At 39.6% G+C, this 21623-nt stretch overlaps 1 protein-coding gene across 1 annotated transcript in view; it reads left to right on the top strand.

Annotated features, from left to right (window-relative positions):
- AK5 (adenylate kinase 5) overlaps positions 1-21623 on the top strand; it is a 303940-nt gene that overhangs the window by 280512 nt on the left and 1805 nt on the right. The window lies entirely within an intron of this gene.

The following is a 21623-nucleotide window of genomic DNA, read 5'->3' as shown; positions in this document are numbered from 1 at the left end:
GGTTGGCCTTTACAACAGGGATTTATTATCTGAGCCTTGAAAATGTCCAAATCAAGGCAATGCTGTCTCCCTGAGAACTGGCTACCAGCGATACTCAAGGCACATGGCAACATCTGCTAGTCTCTCCCTACTCTCCTGATTTCAGTTCCAGTTTCTGGCTTCAGTGGCTTCCTCTCTGTTTCGGTGGTTTCTCTCTGTTTTCTGTGTGTCCTTCTCCCTCACCTTCTCTGCTTTTCCCTCGCAGCTTCCTTCGCACTCTGAGTGAAGTGGGTCACATCTTAACTAAAGATCCTACTCACCAAAAGATCCTACATAAAATGGGTCCACACCCATAGGAATGGATTAAATTTGAGAACCTGATCTCTTCGGGGGTACATAACAGCTTCAAACCATCACAATGTTAAACAAACAAACAAAAAACACGCCAGAAAATTTAAGAATACGAAGGTGAAAACAAAGTTATCCAGAATTCTCCCACCCAATAATAATAACTAATGAACTTGATATATTTTCTTTCATTTTTTTTCCTATTCATTTTACATAATTTTGGTCATGATACAGTTAATCCATAAACACATCAGACCATAGATGAAGAGGGCCTGATAACCAATAATATCTATCCCTGAGTTATTACTCTTAATCAATTAAAAAAGGAAAAAGACAGGCTAGTGACTCATAAGTATGAGTTTTACAGATGCAGATAATCAAGTTCCTTGACAATTCTGCTTTTGTAGAGGAGAAAATAAGTTTTCCCCCAGCTGTTCTGCTGCTGCAGTGTCCCAACTACATAAATAATTTAGGCATTTTTAATAAATCTTGAAACAGTATGTATTATTGTTGGAGGTAGTCATCCAGCCTGGTGAGGCACCCCCTCCAAACTGAGGGACGAAAAATGAGAAATGCAGTTTCTGGTACTACTTTGAAAGGAGAGGAAGTGGAAGACACCAAATACCACTACTTGCCAGCAAAATCTTCTTGACAACTCTTATTCAACTGGATTTCTAAGTCTGGGGTCTAACACAAGCCAAAATTGCATTTATACCTTGAATTCTCTGTATGTGAATTCTTAATTTTGATTCATCGCTCAGCTAAAGTAACGCTTGACTAATTTTTTTTAAGCAGGGTACATATCTGTGAATATATGAAAATGTTATCATAGTGGCATCACACATAAATGACAGTCTTGCTGGATATAAAATTTAGTTCATAATATTATTCTATCAACAGTTAGTAAACATTAGGCAGTGTGACAGTGGCTCAGTGGCAGAATTCTCGCCTGCCATGCCAGAGACTTGAGTTTGATTCCTGGTGCCTATCCATGCAAAAACAGAAAAAAAAAAATTGTACTGAGAAAAGTCAGTAAACATAGCTTTATTGTTTTCAAACATTAGGAAAAGGCAGAGACAAAATTGGAAATAACCATTTTTCAACTGGTATCATTAAAGAAATCTGAAAAAATTTTCCATGAGTTCAAAAATTATGTCCAGATGTAGGCCTCTTAGTTTGCAGCTGCCAGAATGCAATATACCAGAAACGGAATGGCTTTTAAAAAGGGGAATTTTATAAGTTGCTAGTTTACAGCTCTAAGGCCAAGAAAATGTCCCAATTAAAACAAGTCTATAGAAATGTCCAATCAAAGGAAAGATACCTTGGTTCAAGAAGGCCGATGAAGTTCAGGGGTTCTCTCCTAAGTGAGAAGGCACATGGTGAACACAGAGTTTCTCTCTCATCTGAAAAGGCACATGGTGAACACGGTCAGGGTTCCTCTCTCATCTGGAAGGGCACATGGTGAACATGGTGTCATCGCTAGCTTCTTCTCCTAGTTTCCTGTTTCATGAAGCTCCCCGGGGGACATTTTGCTTCTTCATCTCCAAAGCGCTGGCTGAAAGACTCTCTGCTTCATGGTGCTGCAGCATTCTCTGCTCTCTCCGAATCTCCTTCATTCTCCAGAATGTTTCCTCTTTTATAGGACTCCAGAAACTTATCAAGACCCACCCAAATGGGTGGAGACATGTTGTCACCTAATCCAGTTTAACAACCACTGTTGATTAAATCACATCTCCAGGGAGATGATCTAATTACAATTTCAAACATACAATACTGAATAGGGATTAGAAGAAATGACTGCCTTTACAAAATGGGGTTAGGAGTAAAACATGACTTTTCTAGGGTTCATACATCATTTCAAACCAGCACAGCCTCTTTTCATTGATTTTTGCTGGCATACACAATTATTTTTACTAAAAATAAATTTCTGTAATAATGCTTTGATTATACCTTATGTTCCTTATTTTCTACAGAAATGTATAGTTCTTGGATCTCCTTTCTCTACCTTTTATACCAGTGATGCCCAATGGGAATATAGTGAGAGCCACATATGTAATTTTAAATTTTCTAGTATCCACATCTAAAAACTAAAAAGAAATAGGTGACACTAATTTTATTAAGCCTTTGAAATTTTGTGTGTATCTCAACCCAGATTAGCCACATTTCAATATCTACATGTGGCAAATGACTTCTGTATTGGAGTTCTATATCTATAGCCTACTCCATTATTTTCATTTCTTTGTCACCTACTTTCTAGGAAAAACACCGACTTTTTCTTCCTCATTATTTTTTCACAATATCCCTACTCGATAGCCACCAACATTGATTTTAATTTTAATTTGCATTTTTTATTCTTTTTATCTCATACTATTGTCTTTTCAGGTTCAACGTGTTCTCATTCCATGACTTTCTGCTCTTGTTTCATAGCAGATATGTTTCAAATTGAGTTTGAAACTATTATGCACCTAGGAAAGGCATGTCCTTTAATTCTCATTCAATATTGCTAGGTGGGATCTTTTTGTTTCCATGGAGAGGTGACCCACCTAGTTGTGGGTGGTAACTTTTGATTAATGGTTTCCATGGAGATATGTCTCTACCTATTCAAGGTGGCATTTCTTACTGGAGCCCTTGAAGAGTGATCCATCTTGGAAAAAGCTTTAAAGCCAACAGAAACAACAGAGCCTACATAGCCAGAGAACTTTGGAGATGCAAAAGGGAAATGCCTCCAGACAAGCCGTTGAAGAAGTATGGGGAGAAAGCTAACAGAAGTCGCCATGTGCCTTTCCCTCTTAGTGAGAAAACCTGAACATCGTCGGACTTCTTGAGCCAAGGTATCTTTCCTTGAATGCCTTATTTTGGACATTTTTATAACCTTGCCTTAATTTGGACATTTTCATGGCCTTAGAACTGTAAACTTGCAACTTAATAAGTCTGCTTTTTAAAAGCCATTCCATTTCTGGTATATTGCAATCTGGCGGTTTTAACAAACTAAAACACTTGTCTTCTTATATAGTATTTACAGTGACAAACAACATTGCTAATGGTTCCTCCACTGTGTTCTTGTAGTACTTTGTTTCTTTCTCCCTCTTTGTGTTTATTATGCTTTGTTATAATTACTTCATTACTTTTCCATGTCTACCAATAGAAAGTAAATTCTCTGATGGCAAGAATTATATTAGTTTTGTTCACAGCTTTATCACTAGTGTGAAGCACAGTGCCTAGCACAAAGAAAATGTTCAATAAATATTTATAATTGAGTGCCCAAGGAATCTGATTAGAAATTTTTCCAGTTCATGCATTATGTAGTTTTCAGAAGTTCCCTCTTCCTTTTGAGTCATCAGGGTAGAGTGCCTTCTTCTGTAATTATGTTTGTTTGTTTTAAGCTTATTTATCTTCAGTTCTGGTTACCTATTATTGTATACAATCCACCCCAAAACTTCTTGGCATAAACAACCACTCTCTGAAACTCATGGATTCTGTGCATCAGGAATTTGGAAAAAGCACAGTCTTTACAGACAGGTCTCAGTCTGTAATGTTTGGGACCTCAATTGGGATGGCTTGAATGGCCATCAATCAGCTGGGGACTACAACAGCTGTACATCAGCTGGGGCTGGTGTTCCTTTAAAAGATGCTCCTTCATTCACATGTTTGGCTCCAGGGCTGGGATGGCTTATCTGAACTACCAACCAAAGCACCCACAAGTGGCTTTCCCTTCTCACAGCATGACTTCTTGGTTCCAAAGATGATTCCCAAGAGTAAGCTTCTTAGTTAGTGAATGTTCTCAGGATCTAAGGTAGAAGTTGCAAGACTTCCTCTGACGTAGCTATATTGGTTACAAGTAAGGTCAGATTCAAGGGGAGAGGGATGAGATCCCACCTGTAGGTGGGTAAGGAGCGAGATCACATTCAGAAGAGTACGTGGGGTAGAATATTCTTGCAGACTTCTACAGAAGTGTTACTGGACAAAGGCCATGGATTGTTTTGCCCAATGCACTCAATGACCAATTCATGAGACACTGAGGTTTCAAAGAGAGAAAAAGTTTATCACTAGGTGCATAGTAGGAGAACAGATGGCCTGGTGGCCCAAAATCTGTCTCCCCAAACTACAGCAATTCTGGGTTTTATTAGAGAAAAAGATGGACAGGGTTTAGGGGAATGAGCACAGTGGCCCCAGAGGATGTAATTAGAGGTGATCTAATTATTGAGCATGTGCCAATTGTCACAGAATATATGTAAGAAAATGGTGAAATGACGTATAGGCTAACTTGAAGGTTAAAGTCTAAGCTATTGCACACATTGGACAGGCCCACTTTGTTAGATCCAGTCTCAGTCATCCAGGTAACTTTGGATTTGAGGTAGGTTAGTTCTGGGCTGACCCAGGACCCTTCACTAATAAACATTAGAGGCTGTCTTTAGTGATTACAAGACTCTAAAGTTGAAAAACTGGATAACTGGGTACAAATGAAGGTTAGTCACAAGGTTTTTACTATTACAGGGACAGAAGATAAGGGCAAAACAATCACTATCAGAGATCAAGGCAGCTGGATTACAATCTAGAGATTTCAAGTATTTCTCTCTATTCTAATAAGCCAGAAAGCAAAAGGGAATTTCTATATAATGATTCAGTAGTCAAAATCATCCCTTAAATCCTAATTTTTCAGTTACAGAACCTTACTTTTCCATTTCCTTGAATTGAGAGGTGGTGGTGGAGAGGAATTCTTCAGCCTGCTACTATCAACAAAGAGGATGTGCAGATTATCCATTCATCTCACTTGTTCCCTTAAGTGCTGGTGGTATTTCACACTCAGGTCTCGTGCTAGAAGGCAGACTGAACCCACAGCTCTACCTCCAGTCCTCACTGTCTTGGAGGCTACAGGAATGTCTGGGGCATGGTGAGCAAGGAATGCTACCATCCCCCACCCCCAGTGCACTTGCTCACCTGTCCTGCTGTTACTAGACAAAGGCAGTGGATTCTTTTGCTGGATGCACTCAGTAACCAATTCCTGAGACACCATGGTTTCAAACAGTTTATTACCAGGCAGTAGTAGGAGAGCAGATGGCCAGTTGGCCTGTGGTAGTTTGAAACTGTCATGTACTCCAGAAAAGCCATGCTTTTTAATCCTCATTCTGTATTGCTGGATGGGATCTTTTTTATTGTTTCCGTGGAGATGTGGCCCACCCAATTGTGGGGGTAACTTTTGATTATATGGTTCTAATCCATCCAAAGTGGGGTTACCTACTGGAGCCCTTTAAGAGGGAACCATTTTGGAAAAAGCTTTAGAGCCAACAGAGTCTGCACAGCCAGAGACCTTTGGAGATGCTGAAGGAAAACAACCCGTGAAAGCCTTATGAAAGGAGAAGCCAGGAGAAAGTGAGCAGATGTCGCCATGTGCCCTCCCAGCTGAGAGAGTATCCCCAAACGTCATCAGCCCTTTCTTTGGAGTTAAGGTGTCTTTTTCTGGATGCCTTAATTTGGACATTTTCATGGCCTTAGAATTATAAACTTGCAACTTAATAAATTCCCTTTTTAAAGCCTATGGTAGTTAGATTCAATTGTCAACTTGGCCAGGTAAATGTGCTTAGTTCTGTTGCTGTGGACATGAGCCAATGGTACGTGAACCTCATCTGTTGCTGATTACATCTGCAGTGGGCTAGGAGGCGTGCCTGCTGCAATGAATGACGTTTGAGTTAATTGGCTGGTGCTTAAATGAGAGAGCTCAATGTAGCACAGTCTAAGCAGCTCAGCATACCTCATTTCAGCACTCACAGCTCAGCCCAGGCCTTTGGAGATGCAGGAAGGAATCACCCCGGGGAAAGTTGTTGGAACCCAGGGGCCTGGAGAGAAGCCCAGCAGAGATTATCCTGAGCCTTCCCATGTAAGAAAGAACCTCAGATGGAAGTTAGCTGCCTTTCCTCTGAAGAACTAATGAAATAAATCCCCTTTTATTAAAAGCCAATCCGTCTCTGGTGTGTTGCATTCTGGCAGCTAGCAAACTAGAACAAAGCCGTTCCATTTCTGGTATATTGCATATTCCTGCAGTTTACAAACTAAAATATGGCCCAAAATCTGTCTCCCTGAGTTTAAGGATTCAAGGTTTCTAAGGCTTTTAGCAAGGTGAGATGAGGTCTTTCAGATAGCAAGTTCAAAACAGAAAAGGAGACTGTGTTATCATTATTTTTGCAATAGGAGAACATAATTGGAAAGGAGGGGCGGCAGAGCTATCATTTCAATACTAAAGGTGTAAGCCAAAAGGAAGGGAAGCAAGTTATCTTTCAATAGCAGAGTCTAGTCAATAAGATTCACAATCTAAGGCTGAAACCAGGTAATGGCTGACTTCAAATTCTTCATTAGTCTTTGCCCTACAAGAAAATGACCGAATAAAAGGAGTAACAGCTGGTACAGTCACAAAGGCACAAGATCAGGGCTTTTACAATCATTTTAGATATCAGGGCAGCTGAATTATAGTTTAGAGATTTCAAGTATTTTCCTCTGTCTACTCCAATATACCAGAAAGCAAAAAATACCATAATTCAGTAATCAAAATCCTCCCTGAAATCCTAATTTCTCCGTTACACTGCATGCGAGTGTGGGATGGGCAACCCTCTCTCTGTCAGCTGTCCTCCCCACTTGTTCTTTGAGAATCATAATCTTAAATTGGCTATAGGTAAAAAGAGTTACTGGTGGGGAGTAAGAAGAATAATTCTCACCTCTGAAGGTTGTGGCCTCTTAACAGAAGGACAGATGCCTGGTTTTCAGGTCATTTTATGAATTAGGAGCAGATAACGGAATCCAGTCCCATTGACACTAGGTAACAATCTAAATTTTCAGAATTCCTCCAATTATTCCTCTTTTTCTGGGTCTAATGAGTATTTTAGTGGGAAGTTGAGACCAGCTGTATTAAGGGATGTTTGCCAGATCCCAGTCCCCAGAAGATAAGCCTGGGGCAAAGGAAGTTCCTTTTGAGATTCTCTGAAGATCAAATAGACTAAAGAGAGGAGAGCATATTATCAGTGGTGCCAGCTGTCTTCAAATTGTCAAGTGTTCACTTGGTGGCTGAGATTAGAAATATGCCAAAATATTTTTTTTCAAATTACTAAAGTAACACATGCACACTGTGATAAGCAAAGAGTACAAAGATATAGAAAGAAACAATTAAAAATCCTCCTTCCAATCCTACTTCCCTAAATAAATAGTGTTTAGTTATAAAGATAATTGCGTATCTTTTCCCTACCTTCCTTCCCTTTCCCCTTCTTCGTCCTTCCTCTCTCTCTCTTTCTCTGTCATCTATCTGCTAGATAAACACACACACACACACTGGGGAGTTCTGATTTCATGAAAATAGGATCATACATACACGTTTCTAAAACATCTCCAGAGAACATATTGTGATAATGTGTTCTTTTAAATAGTTATCTAATATTCCATAACCTGGCTATTCTATAGTTTATTCAAGCAAGTTGTTTCTAGTTTGGCAGTTGTTTTCTACTACTAGCAACTGCAGTAAAGAAATATCCTCTACAAAGCTCCCTTTCTAGTAGGAGAGGCTGCTAAGCTACTTTTTTTTGTTTTGCTTAGGCAGGCTCAGGAATCGAACCCAGGTCTCTGGCATGGCAGGTGAGAACTCTGCCTGCTGAGCCACTGTGGCCCACCTTAAGCTTAAGCAGGGGTGCTTTTTTTTTTTTTTTAAACTCATTCATTTCCAATTCCCTTTATCTCCATGTTACCCTGAGAAGAGTTCTTTGAAATGTAAAAATTCCCAGTTCCTTGATGCTTTGCCTCTTTTATCCAGACCCTACCTGGGTTGAGCTGACCTGTCCTGAGTCTGAAGCATCACTGGATTTAATCTGGACCTGCCACTAATGAGCCACTAGCAACCTGGATTTGGTCCTACCAGGAAAATAGTCTTCTCTCCACACATGCCCTTCCTGATTCTCAGACCCTCACTAGATTTGCACAGAGGCCTTTTGATTCAGGCAACCCTCTATGTACCCCTGTGGTCGCATTGAAATGAGTGTGCTTGCTGCATGCAAGTATCCTTCCAAAACAGCAGGCCAAAGACAACTCCAGACCTTGCACCTCTTCTGTACACATTTTCTTGATTTTCTTCCTCCGGGGTCGATTTAATCATGTGGTGAGTTTTGTCAATGCCTATCTCAATGGGATCCCAGAGAATGGGGCTCTGGGATCTTTGACTCTCCTGGATTCCATCTGCAAAAAAATGTGCTATTCCATATAAGGTCCTTAATAAATTCAGCAGACATTTATCAGGCATCTTAATGTGCGAGGCATGGCACTTAATGCTGGGAAAAGAAGAAAAATATACCATCCAGACACAGACATGAAACCCTGCACCCACTCAGGGTATTTGTGCAGTAAGAGGACTTATAGGATTCCCCAAGGACTTCGGGAGCACAGATCTCGCGGTGTGGGGAGGTAAAAGTCTGAAGGTAAAGACTTCAGAGAGGAACAGATATTTGAGTTGGGTTCTGAAGGATGAGTAGAAGTTCATTCCAGATAGAGGAGTGGGGACAAAGAGACCAGTACATGAAAGAGCCCAATAATGGTGGCATAAGATGCAGCACCAAAGAGAGGAATTAAAGTAGTGGCAGATTAGGCTGAAAAACAGGTTAAGGCCAGACTGTGAAGGCCTTGAACTCATTCATTCATTCATTCATTCTGTCATTCTTCCTTCATTCAACAAATTTCCTAGACCAGCACTTTGTCTACTAGAAATATAATGTGGGCCACATTTGTAATTTTAACTTTTCTATCTACTAGCCATATTTTTAAAAGAGTTTAAAAAAAAACAGGTAAAATCAATTTACTAATATATTTTATTTAATTTAATGTATTCTAATTATTATCATTTTAACAAGTCATTAATATAAAAATTATTGACAAGATAGATTTACATTTTTTTCAAGGTAAGTCTTCAAAATCCTGTGTGCATCCTGCATTTAGAGCATATCTCAACTAAGAAGCTAAATCTTCATTGGAAATACTTGAATTGAATTTAAATTTCATAACATTTACCACTGAAAAGGTAGATTTCACAAACTCAAGTTATTCCAAATACATATTTTTATTTTCCAATAACTGAATCAAGTATCCATTTTAGAAATTGAGTTTAAATTAAATATAAGTAAATAATATTAAAATTTCAGCTCCTCAGTTGCACTGCCACATTTGGCTAGTGGCTCCCATACTGTATAGCCTAGCTCTAGACTATTTTAGGAAGTTTAAACTGTTTTTTGCAAGCAATGGAGGGAACCATCAAGTAATTTTAAACAAGGGAGATGACTGATCAGACTTGTGTTTTAGAAAGTCACTTTTAGAAGTGTCAGATTTTGTTTTCAGGTCTGTGAAAAGATCTGTTAGTCAAATTAAACCTTCAGACAGAATTGGGAGGGGAGGGGAAATGAAGGAAAGAGAGCCTATACTGGCCTTGTAAGTGGACAAACTGCATGTCCTTGGAAAAGCCCTATAAAGAGAGAAGTAATTAATGTGCAGATTATAAATCCTTCTTATCTTTTTTTGCTAAAGCCTGTCCTCAAATCTCTCTAATTTAGAGGTAGATTGAGTCCTCCTTTCCATGGCCTTGAGAATGAGGAGAAATATGTGGCCTGGCTGAATACGTGTAAGGGATAACTTCCCAGGAGCAGATTTTTACATGCCTCTAATTTTTGAAAAATGCATCTAATGATTTTCCCCAGACTGTACACAGGTACCACAAATTAAGTTAAGATCACTGCCTTCTCTGAGCCCCTGCTGCTGTCCTCTGGCAGTGAGAGAACTCTAGGGTGTCAGGCTGTGTCTCTTCCAATGGAAGACAAGATTAGAGCAGGAGGAAGGGGACACACAGTAAGTTAAACCACTCGGTGACTGCTTGGGTTTATCACAGAAACCCCATGGTGTAAATATATAAAAGACAAAAATGAAACTCAAGCAATATTTTGAACAGTGTGGGAAAATTCAGGAAAAACCCTACTATATATATATGGGCAATGTTTGAACCAGCCAACTGTTTTATGGTTTAGAAATTCAAGGAACTAAAGCGTAAGCAAAATGTGCAATTACCAAAGTGATATAACTGGTTTCCTAATTTAGCAATATGTTCTACTTACTGCTAGGCAGAAATATTATCACTGTCTGCTCTATTTTTCCTTTGAGAGGTCAGGTGAAAAGTCGGAAATTTAATCATATTTCCTCTTCACTTGCTTTTAGCTTTTAACAACAGAATTTTTTTCTGTACTAATGAGTACATCAGTAACTGCAGGATTGTGTATCAAGTCTCAGGCCAAAAAAAGGGTAAGATTCTAAAGTCAGAAGCAAATCTGCTTATCTAATTTTCATTGAAATTAAATGCATTAAAACCCCAAACACTCTGACTTTGGTGATTCACAATTGGAGGTTTTTTGGGAGAAGGATACTGTTTCAATTTGCTAAAACTGCCAGAATGCAATATACCATAAATGGGGTGGCTTTTTCAAAGGGGATTTGTGAAGTTACACATTTTGAGCTCCACGGCCATGAAAATTCTGAATTAAGACATCAAGAGGGAGATACCTTGATTCTGAAGAAAAGCCAATGGCATCTGGGATTCCTCTGCCACATAGGAAGGCACGTGCCTGGCATCTGCTGGTCCTTCTTCCCAGGTTGCATTACTTTTGCTTCTGATTCCAGTAGCTTTCTCTCTGAGCTGGTGTGGGTCCTTGCTTGCTTCTCTCGGGACACCCCTCTGAGCTCTCTGTGTCCTGCAGGTCCACTCTTAGCGTGTCTGGGGCACTTTCTCTCTCTCTCTCTCTCTCTCTCTCTCTCTCTCTCTCTCTCTCTCTCTCAGCTCTGCATCAGCTCTCTCCAAAATGTCTCTTTCTAAAGGTCTGTCTGCTCTGTCTGCCTTTAGTGTCTTTTTATCCTTTCACAAAGGCTTATAGTCCTCCATGAGAGGATTAAGACCCACCTTGAATTGGGTGTGTCACGTCTCCATGGAAACAACCTCATCAAAAGTTCCCGCCCAATAGGTCTACACCCACAAGAATGGATTAGAAGAACATGGATCTTCTGGGGTACATAACAGTTTCAAACCAGCACAGACACCATGAAACTTACTCTTGACTACTGGTGGAAAGAGAAAGTTGCTGTAAAATAATATAAACATTTATGAACACTTACACTAAATTGGAAGATATTATTTTCAAGTTTGCACAATTGCTGAAAACAATCAATATGCTAATTGCACAGAATTCTCATTTGTCTACTAAGGGCATTAAATTCCTGCACCTTGTTAGCTGGTTTAAGTTTGCTAATTATTTAAGTACTTAGAATAGTTTCTGGTACTTAGAAAGGATTTAGTAATCTGATTCTTTTCTATTCCCTAGTAGTTGCACAGCTATGTATGGAAATATGAGCTACTTATTTTTCATTTAAAATATTTTCCTCAAGCAAATTAGATGAGCATGGGCAATTCATTTTCGGATTCAGGAAGAATCTTAGAAACCTGTGGAGAATCAAAGGAGAAATTTAGGGAATAGAAGGCTTTGTCCCGTCCGATTCTGCTGAGTTCTCTTTGAGTCCTTAGAAATCCAATCCTTGCCTTTCCCACTACACACACACACACGCACACACACACACACACACACACACACACACACACAGCTTCTATAAGGAAAAAGTTGCCTCACTGCTTCTAAAATGTTCTAGAATTTCTCAAAATTTTGCTTCTTGGGCCTAATGAGGATCCCAAATAGTTTCATAGATTTCCCATTCAACCAAGCAAGAGGCTGCCTTCTCCATCTAAAAAGCCTGATTATATTTTAGCTTTAACTCTTCTCCCATCCTTGAGCTCCACAGAGGCAAACACCACAGCATGCGACTCTGGTTGGGTGCCAAGAAGGTTTCCTTTATTTAATTAAAATACTCTCTGTATTTAAACCACAAAGTAAAATGTAGAGGGAGGATTTGGATGGAAACGCGGGCAAGAAATGGTCCAGTTAAAACCCAGGAGCATGGCTCACTCCTGCAACCTGGCCCCCAGCTCACCCAAAATATTGGCTTTGGACTGATGGACACTATCCCACTGGGAAGCCTTTGGTCTTCTAACATCAGAAAATAAGAAGCATCGCCATTCAGGTGCTTGTATGCCTCAGGCTTTCATTCTGAAACCAGGTTGCCTGGTTTTTATAACAGTGACTGCCTTATGCTCCCATAAAACCCAGACTGTGGGCCAGAAAATGAGCCTCAAAAGCATATTTCTGCCCCGCAATCACTTGTTTCTGTGAGGAAATGGAAGAATGGATGTAGAAATGGAGGCTGCCTTCTTTTTATTTTTTGTTTCTTTGTCCACCTAACTGGAGCCAGACGCAGGAAATACAATGCTGAGCAGGGAATGACCTTGTCCTCACAGAGCTTACCATCTAGCTGGGTGTGTGGATATTTGGGTTAATGCTGAGTTAAATCTGGCCACACAGTGAAAAGTTGAACATCGTAGCCAATAGCAAACAGTTGAATGTGATGAAAGAGTCATTAGTTGGTTGTGATAAAGGGGCATGGTAGGACAGTGGAGGCAACAGTGGTTGCAGTGAACAAATGTATTTTTATTGGAGTTCAAATGAAGTATTATGTTAACAGTCAACCCAAATTATGTGAGTCCCACACTGGTTGTATTAATTTGCAAGCTGCTGGAATACAATATACCTGAATTGGAATGGCTTTTAAAAATGGAATTTGATAAATTACAAGTTTTACAGTTCTAAACCTATGAAAACATCCAAACTAAGGCATCCAGAGAAAGACACCTTAATTCAAGAAAGGCTGATGCATGGGGAACAGCTCTGTCAGCTGGGAAGGCACCCTGTTTCCTTGCTGGTCCCTTGCTACTGGGCTCCATTGCTTTCAGCCTCTGTTTCTATGGGGGTTCCTCACTTTGCTTCTCTGGGGCTAGCTTTCATCTCTTAGCTTCCTTTGGCTCTCCCCAGGTTCTGGCTTGCTTAACATCTCACGGGAAACCACATAGCAATGTCTGCTGGACTCCAAGCATCTGCCAACATCCATGTCTCTGTTTTCCAAGTATCGGCATGTGTGTAAAGCTCTGCTCTGAAGTTTATGTCATTTCTGTGTTGACTCTCCTCTGTCTGCTCTAACTCTCTCCAAAATGTTTCTTCTTTTAAAGGATTCCAGTAAGCTAATCAGGACCCACCTGGAATGGGTGGAGTCACATATCCATCTAATCAAAGGTCACATCTCTGTGGAGATAATCTAATCAAAGGCTTCCACTTATGGTATTGAATCAGGATTAAAAGAAATGGCTGCCCCCACAAGATAGGATCAGGATTAAAACATGGCTTTTCTTGGGTACATAATAGCTTCAAACCAGTGCACTGGTGTTCTGCTGAAGTTATCAACTACAAAAACAAACAAACAAAAAAAAAGGAGAAAATAGAGAATACATAATCAATGTTTGTTAAAAAAAATTTTGTATTTCATAATTTATCAGTGTTTAACAAAACAATGAGTATCAGATAGGAGATCAGAATATAGGAAATATAGACATGGGTTTCTTTTGGAAAGAACATCAATCTAGATACTATATATATAAAGTTGAGGAGTGTTGGGTAGTATCGATCAGAGAAAAATATTGTACTGGAGGAGGGAAAAATGTATCAGGCTAGTTAGAAACATAATGTAAGTAAATGAAATGCAAGGAGATAGAGTTCAGTAAGACTGTGGAAAACAGACAAATGAAAACACTTCAAAACATCTACCACCTAATGAGGACAAGAGAGGTCTAATAAGGACATGAAGCAGAGGGTAGATAGTGGCTGAAAGTCCAACACAGGTGTGCCCTAATTAGGTAATGATATGATGATACAAAACTTGCCTGCAAATGAAGTAGACACTGCAGTGGAGATCAATCTCTAGTCTAACTGGCCTCCTCTTAGGAGAAGATCTGGGCAGGACTGTGGGAAGTGCTGTTGCCAAGGCGAAAAACTGATCCAATAGGAGGAGGGACTTAATGTTATGCACAAAAGGATTATACTCCCTTTGTGCCCACGCTTCTTATAGGACTTCTTGAGGACCACAGACCTGACGTATCCCCCACTGATCTGGTCATGGGCAGTGCAAATAATGAACAAATGTTTATAGATCCACAGGCCCTCACTGCTGAGGAGGAAACCTGTGGGAGGAAAAGTAAGATGAGTTAATATCCCCTTTCTCTCCTCCCATCTCCTAGGGTTTGATAATTGTTTTATTTTTGGTTACATTTGAGGCTTTAGATTCATCTTATTCCATCAACTCTAAACTGTCTGAACTCATCACTATGAAAGATGAGGTTACAGGCAGCCATGACTGTCCCTTCTTTTCCTTTTCTTCTTTCATCCCCCATCCTCATTAGCTATCCCTTTACTTTTATTCTGTTAAGGCGGATGATGTTTACACTCTGTCTACTAACCACAATTTAGTCTTCAGTACTCGGTGCATGGGTTCAGTCATTCATTAAAAAGAAGCACCTTTACTGAGTACCAATGTGCACATGCTGGGAGCTCAAATGGTGAGGGGATACAAACCCTGCTGCCCTCAAGGTCTTTGCAGTCCAGTAGGAAGAAGAAACAGTAACACAACATCCAGATAAAAACCTACGACAGGGGCAAATACCCTGGAGAAGAGTTTCATGACCCCACGAGATGGGCATTTTATCTAGTCACGGGGATCAGGGAAGGTTACCCCAGGAAGTCACACTAAAACTGAGAGTTTAAGGATGAGGAATGATTAACCAGATAAGATTAGCAGTGTGGGCTGCATGCATGGAATCATTTAGTTCTTTATCTTGAGGACATTTTTTTCTTTGAGGCCTCCAACTCCTCTCCTAACCCAAGCTGATTATTTTCAAGGCTGTTGTACAGATGTTATCTTGGAATTTCTTTTCTTTAGACTCATGTTAATTCCACTGTTTCCTCTGTCCCATGCTTTCCTTTATCCTGGTTTTCAGCCCCACATTTTTTTGAAATATAACCTCAGGTAATTTCCTTACGAAGGGTACATAAGTAAATCCACTTTTTTGCATGTCTGAAATGAGTATAGAATTCTACATTGAAGATAATTTTCTATCAGAACTTTGAAGACATTGCCCTTTTGCCTTCTGAACATCCAATCTTGTTGATAGTGTCTGAGCCAGTCTGATTTTCATTCATTCATTCAATCAGTATTTATTGAATGCTTCCTACATGATACTGCTGTAGGTGTTGGAAACATGATAATGAATAATATACAAAGTCAACATGGAGCTTAATTCCAGTGGGGGAGAAAGTGAGGATAGATAGATGATATAGAGAGATAGGTAACAGATAGATTAGATGGAAGGAAGGGGGAAGGAGGGAGGTGGGGAGGGAGGGAGGAAGGGAGGAATGAATGAATTAATGAACAAACGAAGGAACTGCCAGGCAGTAATAAGTGATAGTGAAAAATAAAGCCATAATGGAGATGGGGGAGTGCTGCTATTTGGATAGAATGATAGGGTTCTCAGGAAAGGCCTCCCTGAACATTTGACATTTGATCAAAGGCTTCAACAAAGCATCTGTCTGGAGTCAGGAGGGAAGCATTTCAGGCAGAGTGAACAGCTTGTTGGAGGAGTAGAGGAAAGGTCAGAGCTAAAAGCCAAAGGGAGACTGGTAGAAATCAAAGTCCCTTGTAAATCATAGACATATTTTTTTCCCTCTCTGGAAGCTTGTGGGATTTTCCTTTCATTGTTGGTGTTCTAAAATTCCACAGGGATATATTTTGATTGTAGGGCTTTCTTTATTCATCCTGCTCAGCACTCAGTGGGCTTTTCAGTTCCAGGAAAATTTCTTCTTTTACATCTCAGGTAATTTCCTTCTGTTCATTTTCTTTTTTCTCTCAGTCACTCTTATGTGGCCTCTAGTGTTGATCTTTTCTGCCTCATGTTCTTTCAGATTTCCATTTATTTGTCTCTTTGCTTAACATTCTAAATTTTTTTCAATTTTAACTTCTAGTCCTTATATTGAATGTTTCACTTTGTCAATTATATATTAATTTCCAAACCACTTTCTCACATTGTTCCTTTTTCAAACATCCCTGTCTAATGGATATAGTATCAGCTTTCTGAAGATACTGATAAAGTTAGATTTGACTGCATTTTTTCATAGCCTTTTCTGTCCCGTGAATTACTTCTGTTTCCTCCAAGGTCAGTAATTAGTTTGGTTTGCTTATGTGGACGCTTTTTCATTCTACTAGTTGTTTTCATACATAGAGGGTTTCTTGTGCTCTTTCAGATTTTAAGAATGAAGGACTGAGTTGATTGTTCTAAGTAGCTGGTGTAATTTTTCAGCTACTTAGAACAATCTAAGGATGTAGGTCTGTTTTCTTCATAGATTGTTTCTCTGAGTAAGAAAACTGCCTGGAGCTCTGTGTACATGGGTGGGGTCTGCAATTAGTAGGCTTCTTTCTGGGAGGGGAAGTAGGGGAGTCAGGATCAGCTAATAAACAGGGGATGCGGGCAACCAAATTTCATTATATAGAGACTTTACTCAGGAGCACTAACACTCAACCTAAGGTTCCTAACGCTCCCTAGGAAGTTCATGAAATTCCTCTAGAAAAGAGCCTGCAGACTTTTTCAGAGGTAAATGTGGGCTGTCAGCATCTGCAGATGGAGGAGAAAAAGGAAGGTTGACTAATGCATGTGTTCCAGATACAAACGTTCAAATAACCCTCCTCTTTTTTCCCCTCCCACCTCTGAACTTCCTGACCCCAAGACCAGAGCCCCTTCTGAAACCCCCTGGGGAGAGTGACTCTCATCTCACTGCAGCCTTTCCTACAAATATCCTGACCTGCAACCTCCTCTCTTGTGTTTCATCTGTCAACATATTTTTATCCACTTTCCATCTTCTAGACATTTTTAAATTTCATTCACTGATGAACCTCTTGTTTGTGTTCCTGTTTTTTCTTTTCTTTTCTTCTTTTAATGGACATAACAAAAAAAAGAAGAAAACTAGGATATTGAGTTCACCCTCTTAAAACAAAAGCCCACTGAGGATTTTCAATCAGGTGGACAGGGATGGTTCCAAGGATAACCTGGAGAACTTCAGTGCTTTGAAATAATTTTCACCAGTTTCTGTCCAAGAACCTGTAACACATATACTTCTAAGTAAAAACAGGGTGTGTACTATGGAAAGGCAGCTTCACCCCTCCTATATAAAACTTCTGGTGGCCTCTGCAGGGAAGTTACATGGGAAACTACCTAGGACACAGTTCCAGCATGCCAGGCTCAAACTAGTTCAGCTAAACAGAGAGGATTAGTTTAAGTATAGGGAGTAGCCACATGGGAATTCAAGAAGAGCTCAACAGCTTAGGAAAGGAAAAAAGGGAGACAACTCCAAGGCATCTAAGCATTCTCATCTCTCTATCAGTTTACTGCCTCCATCTGCCTTGCTGCTTCTGTTCTTCCTCCCTTAACTGGGCTTCTTCTGGGTCTCTCTTCCTTAACTACACGGTGAGCCTAGATCCTGCTTGATGGTTCAGCTCAATACTCGCACCACCCACAAAAACTCCCTTCTGTTTCTCTTAATTCAAGTTTTTGAGAAAAGGGAATGGATCTAGGTCAGGTTTTTTGCGTCAGGACACAGCTTATAGATCACTCATCTAGATTCACATCCTCCCTGAGCTTAAGGAAGCAGAGTCAGAGGATTATTCAAGAAGGCAGTGGCCCATAGTAGAGTCCCTGCAGAGGAGTGTAAGGAGGGCAGATATCTCAAGGCTTGTTTTATACATCCAGGTAAAAGATAAGGCATTATGCTGCAATTTAAAGAAGTGAAGTGCTGATACATGCAACATAGATGAAACTTGAAAACCTTATGTTAAATGAAAGAAACCATATTGTGATTAACATACTGTGATTCCATTTATATCAAGTGTCCACAATAGAGAACTCTGTAGAAGTAGAAAGCAGAGAAGTGGTTGTCCAGTGCAGGTGGCGGGGGGAATAGGGAGTAACCTGTACAGGTTTATTTTTGGGGTGATGAAAATGCTTTAAACTTAGATTTTGGTTATGGCTGCCTAACTGTAAATGTACTAAAACTATTTAATTGTACACTGTAAATGAGTGGATTTTATGGTATGTGAATTATATCCCAATAAAGATGTTTTTAAAAATAAGGCTATGATATAAAGTGGGAGCAGAGGAAACGAAGAGTAAAGGGCAAAAGCAAAAGAGACATTTTGAAGAAAGAATAAGTAGGACTTATGAAATAATTGGATGGGTGGGAGAAAAAGGAAGGGTTCTTTCCCAGCATATCCATGTTGAGTTATTTTTTTTATAAAGGTTAATTCATTGCACTCTAAGAGAGACCTGGTACAATGGAGTTGGCAAACAGGACATTTACAAGGACATTTTCTGCCTTAGAACAGTATGCCTGAGCTTCTGGTCACCAAGCCACACCCTTCCTCAGCAATACACAATTCCTAGGATGCGGTGGCATCTCAGCCCCAGGGAATCAGAGATCTTGCTCCAGGTGAACTGAGCAGGAAAGGTAATCCTCTTCCACAGAAACAAGCCAAGCACCTGACTCAATGCTCACTGGCTCATCCCAGGGACCTTGAAATGGCTAGCCTGAATAAAATCAACCAAATGCTCTCCAGATAGAGATTGGAAAACAGCACTGCCAGCAGAGCACAACAGCTGCAGACTGATTAGGAGTCCAGCAGTTGAGCAGTGTGTCCTTTTTTTTTTCTCTAGGCAGCAAAGCTCATCCCTAAGGTCAAGAAGCAGAGCCCCAAATACATAGCCTCCCCCTGCAGAGAGGAAGTGTTGATTTCTAAATGGTGCTTCCCCAGCTGTTTTCACCACTTGCCAAAGCCAGCTTTTTAATAGACCAGCTCATCATTCTGTGCAGTCTGAACACAGCTTTCCCACTCCAGCCTTTTTGCCAGTATTTTCTATAGGAATTTTGTATCTGTTTTCAAAAGTGAGATGAGCCTATAGTTATCCTTTTCGTGTGCTATTTTTCAATTATGGTATCAGTGCTTTGCTCACCTTGTAAGAAGTATTGGTTGTTTCCCCACCTTTTTCTGAATTCTGGGACATTTTCTAAAAGATGAGAATTATTTGTTCCCTGAAAGTTTGGAAAAACTTGCTAGTAAACCTATCTGGGCCTGTTGCTTTGGGGGATTAGATCTTTAACTCTCTTTTTAAAAAAATTCTTCATTCTTTAATAAAGTGTATGATTACATTAATTTTTCATCATATAGTTTTGCATTTATCATCACAGTTGAAGTTTTTTATTTTTTGTGAAAAATAACACATATACAAAAAAGCAATACATTTCAAAGCACATCACAACAATTAGTTGTAGGACAGATTTCAGAGTTTGGTGTGGGTTTTGTTTTTATGTGGAATTGTAATTCCACAATTTTAGGTTTTTACTTCTAGGTGATCTGAGACTAGAGACAAAAAGAAATATCAACATAATGATTCAGCAATCACACTCCTTTACTGAACTCTATGTTCTCTGTGTAACTCCACTATCACCTTTGATCTTTCTCCCATTCTTCACGGGTATTTGGACTATGCCCATTCTAACTTTTTCATGTTGGAAGGGGCTGTTGATAACATGAGATAAGGAGATGGAACTAGTTAATGTTCTCTAGAGGCTAGCCCCTCTGCATTTCAGGACTTATCTGGTCCAGGGACCCATCTGGAGGTTGTGGGTTTCTGGAAAGCTACCCTAGTGCATGGAACTTTTGTAGCTTTTTTTTTTTTTTAAATATTTTTATTGACACATCTTCGCACACATACAGTCCAAAGATGGTGTACAATCAGTGGTTCACAATATCATACAGTTGTGTATTCATCTCTATGATAATTTTTTAAGAACATTTGCATCACTCCAGAAAAATAAAAACTCATACATCCCACACCCCTTACCCCTCCATCTCATGGACCACTAGTATTTCCACCCACCCAATTTATTTTATCACTTATAGCCCTATTATTTATTTTTTATCCATTTTTTTACTTGTTTTTTTTTTAACTTTTAAAATCATGTAACATATATACAAAGCAAAGAAAGAGCCATCCTTGAACTTGGTCTCTATCACTTGACTTAGCTAGGTATATGACCCTGGGAAATTTAATTTCAGAGCCTCATTTTCTTATCTGTGAAATGGATATCCATCTTCTTAGATCATTGTTAGGATTACCAGATTGTTTAAAGAACACTTAGGACATTGCATGAAACATAGTATTGCTTCATTACTGGTTTACTGGTGTAAATGATGATGGTGATGAATTTCTTCAGGAAGCTTCCTTGCCCCCCCAAAATTGTATAAGGTGCCCGTTTATCCACAGCATCCTGTGCTTACCTCACCACAGTATAAATTCCCATTATTTATCTCTGCTGTTAAGCTGTGAGCTCAAGAGCAGGGCCACTGAGCCTTGTTCAGCTTAATGTCTTCAACACATAAGACATCACTCGCACCCAGCAAATGTTTGTTTGCTGAAAGGAAGGAGATATAAAGCAATAGGCAAGGTGCTGTGGCAGGGGTGGGATGGGGAGATAAATATGGCAAAGGTCAAGTTCCTGGCCCCTAGATATAGAGTATTCCACTTGGGGAGACAAGTTTGCAGGTTGCTACACTTGACCATCCTATGAAGTATGACACATATTTATGAGGAAACGGTTTATAAGTTCTTTTATTTTTTCCTTATTATGAGATATCAATCTATCTTATTGAATGTAGTGGAGGTTCTTTTTTGTTCTTTCTTTATCATTACTATAGTATTCCATTATACAAATACTATAAAAAAAATAATGACTATGCCACAACCTATTTATCCATCTACTGCTAATGGTCACTTGAAAATTTCCCAGCTTGGGGCTATTATGTTTCTATGAACAAGAGTTGCATCTATTTTCTGAGGCATTTAAAAGTGTAAGAATCTTTTATTCCTGATAATTGCATTCTACTTCTGGAATCATGAAAATCCTAGGGGTTGCAAAATTGAAACTAGTTTGCACAAAGGAGATTCAGGTAAGTAGACAGGAATTGGAAAAAAAAAAATCCTGTGTTTCTCAAAGTGTGGTCCAAGATGATGCCATCAAAATCATCTGGGGGATTTGTTAAATATGTAGATTCCTAGGGTCAACTCAAACTTATCAAATGAGAACCTGTAAAGATGAGGACTGGAAAGCATATTTTACCAAGCTCTCCACCTCCCATGAGCTTATGTGGGTCACACAGGTCTCGATCTCCCATGAATGCTGCATGTGTAGTGGAACATATCTCTG

Source organism: Tamandua tetradactyla, chromosome 11 (genome assembly GCF_023851605.1).
Source record: "Tamandua tetradactyla isolate mTamTet1 chromosome 11, mTamTet1.pri, whole genome shotgun sequence".
Lineage (NCBI taxonomy): Eukaryota > Metazoa > Chordata > Mammalia > Pilosa > Myrmecophagidae > Tamandua > Tamandua tetradactyla.
This window is presented reverse-complemented; position numbering and strand designations above follow the sequence as displayed.